The following is a 3,761-nucleotide window of genomic DNA, read 5'->3' on the forward strand; positions in this document are numbered from 1 at the left end:
TTAAAAAACCTGAAAATTACGCAGCGTTGCAACGCGAAACGATTGAATAATTGGGAGAGTTCTGTTGTTGTTGTTATATTTTGTGACACTACGAGGGTTGCTTATATAAAGTATAATATACATTACTCATTGAATAAGCATGGATTGCCGAGTGGTCTAAGTGTTAGACTTTTACCCTAGGGGTCATTGGTTCGAGCCCAGTTGAGGGTTACTTTTTTTCCTTTCTTAATTAAATGTTATTCTTGTTTTTTAGTGGAGCTTTTTTATCCAATGTTTACATTTATCAATAGAAAGCATTTAATGACAAACTTCAATACGTGCCAAAATATGTGAAAGGTCAGTTTAAGTTTATATTTGATATGACTCTTCACGCAGTACTTACCGCTGATCGAGTTATAGAATGAATGTTATGAGTTTTGATACTATATTGACAGCGCATAACTATAAAAATATCATTCAGAAACTTTTACTATCCCGTATGAACATCATTGAATTGTTAAAGGGTGAAAAAATAATAACATACAACGGGAAACTATCACGAAACTGGCTACCCTGTGGTGAACTAGACACTGACTACGGGAATATGATATGAACCAGCATTAGGATATAAACAGACAACCCATTATAGAACATGGAAATATCTTCACAATATAAATATGATCTCTTCAGCATATGAAAAAAAAACCTGACTATACGATAAATTGTGCAAATGAAACCCACACCCAGATATGATAATAGAACTTGCTATTAGATGACAGAAAGAAACTGAATTATTTCAGGCTGAATATATAATATAATAATAATACAATAATATAGCATATGAAAAATGACTTTACTACCGGTATATATAGACATGTAATGGATTTAAAATATCAACACGAACATTGAAAATATAAATACATTAAGCTTAGTACTGAATACTTGCCCAACACTGATTATAGAAAAAAGCTTAAGTATAATGCCCCCCCCCCCGGGGGGGGGTAACTTCCTTTATAAGGGTATATAGGGGTGTGCCGATTTTATGGGGTGTGTTTTTCGACTAAAATTATAGATATGGGTATGGTTTTGAGCATATGGGTGTTCAGGGGCGGATCCAGGATTTCTGGTTAGGGGGAGGGGGCCGGATATTGAAAGATTTGCTGGTGATCAAGGGGGCCGCTAGGGCCCCTGGCGGGTGCAGGGCAAAGCTCTGCTAGGGGGTCCAGTGGGGCGATGCCCACCGTAAGCTTCACGGTTTTAGTGATTTCGAAGGCTTTGACAACCACTTCTCGAGCATGTCACGCCTTATACTTTCATCAAAGTACCTTCTTATAATGCCAAAAAAGTGCATAGTTTGTCGTTTAGGGGGTCCAGGGGGGCGAAGCCCCCCCCCCCCCGGAAGCTTCACGATTTTAATGATTTTGAAGGCTTTGACAACCACTTCTCGAGCATGTCACGCCTTATATACTTTTATCAAAGTACCTTCTTTTAATGCCAAAAAGGTGCATAGTTTGTCGTTTAGGGGTCCAGGGAGGCGAAGCCCCCCCCCCCCCAGAAGCTTCTCGATTTTAATGATTTTGAAGGGTTTGACAACCACTTCTCGAGCATGTCGCGCCTTATATACTTTCATCAAAGTACTTTCTTATAATGCCAAAAAATGCATAGTTTATAGTTTTGGGGGTCCAGGGGGGCGAAGCCCCCCGGAAGCTCTACGATTTTAGTGATTTTGAAGGCTTTGACAACCACTTCTCAAGGATGTCACGCCTTATATATTTTCATCAAAGTACCTTCGTATAATGCCAAAAAATGAAAAGTTTATCGTTTAGGGGGTCTAGAGGGTCGAAACCCCCCGGAAGCTTCACGATTTTATTGATTTTGAAGGCTTTTACAACCACTTCTCGAGCATGTCACGCCTTATATACTTTCATCAAAGTACCTTCTTATAATGCCAAAAAAGTGCATAGTTTATAGCTTTGGGGGTCCAGGGGGATGAAGCCCCCCGGAAGCTCCACGATTTTAGTGATTTTGAAGGCTTTGACAGCCACTTCTCGAGCATGTCATGCCTTATATACTTTCATCAAAGTACCTTCGTTTAATGCCAAAAAATGAATAGTTTATCGTTTAGGGGGTCTAGAGGGGCGAAGCCCCCCGGAAGCTTCACGATTTTAGTGATTTTGAAGGCTTTGACAACCACTTTTCGAGCATGTCACGCCTTATATACTTTCATCAAAGTACCTTCTTATAATGCCAAACAAGTGCATAGTTTACAGTTTTGGGGGTCCAGGGGAAGCTCCACGATTTTAGTGATTTTGAAGGCTTTGACAAGTTTAAATAGGTTATTTAGATCTAGTTAAGTGTAAACATCAAATGAATTTACTTTACTTTGGAGATTTTAGGGGGGGGGGGCGTACGCCGCGTCCGCCCCCCGCCCCCCTGGATCTTCCCATGGTGTTGAAATAAGAAATTTGCTTGTATATAAATGCATATAGATTTGAAAGTATCAGTATCAAAATGGGTATGATAAATGTCATTCTAGTATATAAATGGGTATCAAAAAGTAAATTTCAGTAGCGGGAAAGATATAATAGCAAATTCAATAAGTATACTGTATTGATATGAAAGAGATACTAGTATGAAATGTGTCCACTTTATCAAATTCTAGTATTTAAATGGATCCAGTTTATCAAACTTCTTGTATTGAAATGGGTCCACTTTCTCAATAGTAACGTATACAAATGGGTATGCTTTTTCAAAAATCTTGTATCAAAATGGGTCTACTTTATCAGAGTTCCGGTATAAAAATGGGTCACATTTCGGAAGTATCAGCGGGACACCCCTACCCTAAAATTTGGGAAATTACCCCCCCCCCCCCCCGGGATAATGCCGGGTACTTAAAATGGATTGAAGACTTGATACACAGAGCGAACAAAAACAACAACAAAAAACGAACATTTACATACATCAGGTATGTGTATACACATACCAGCATACATTACGCAAAATGAGCATGAAATTAAGCACTTGAAATATATCCCAAAGTAAGTTGAATAATATATACTATTTGCCTATTTTTTCACACAAGTTGTATTTTCAGTGCATTCGTATTCCACATTTAACAGGAGTAGACAGTTGTTTCTCTTAACGTATATGTGTTTATGTCCACTTTACTGCTATTGGAAGGCTGAACATTTCGAGTGAAAGTACTTAATCAAAGTGTAAGATTCAATAAAATCCCTCATATAATGCACAGAAATGACGAATTAAACGCGTTAATATAATTACTTTCTGGAAACAATTCAGTTAACGAGAATTTGATTTGTTCGGCACATGATCATTAAATTTTGCTGATTTCAGGAATAATATTTAACATTAAAAGAGCAGACCTTGAGACGAACTTAATAATCTATCTGAGCCACGTTTCCGTTATCGTTGTTGATATCCGTGATTGCAAAGATCTTTCAAGATGTTTATTGGTAGATCTTTGGTAAATGAAATCCGCAATGCCTGCAGAACGTGTTACCACGTGTGCAGTGGTTTTTAAAGGCATATCTTAATAAATTATTTAACACCTCTATACGTAATTATAAATACGTAATGTTGTATTATATAAAGAGTCCATGAAAGTATTTCGTTGATAATTTAAAAACAAATCGTAAGGTTATAAATATTATAATTTATTAGCTCTTAGAATTTGTAGCTTCGTGTGTCCCGGACATTTTAGGGGCGGGATTCGATTTTTAGATAAATACCGTTCCGCAAAATAACCATGGTCATTTATTGTG

General features: G+C 37.6%; 1 protein-coding gene across 3 annotated transcripts in view; it reads left to right on the forward strand.

The window, feature by feature from the left end:
* The window catches only part of LOC127876885 (tumor necrosis factor alpha-induced protein 8-like), a 174,236-nt gene that overhangs the window by 92,919 nt on the left and 77,556 nt on the right, over positions 1-3,761 (forward strand). The gene's annotated exons all lie outside the window — the stretch shown is intronic.

Source organism: Dreissena polymorpha, chromosome 4 (genome assembly GCF_020536995.1).
Source record: "Dreissena polymorpha isolate Duluth1 chromosome 4, UMN_Dpol_1.0, whole genome shotgun sequence".
Classification (NCBI taxonomy): Eukaryota; Metazoa; Mollusca; class Bivalvia; order Myida; family Dreissenidae; genus Dreissena; species Dreissena polymorpha.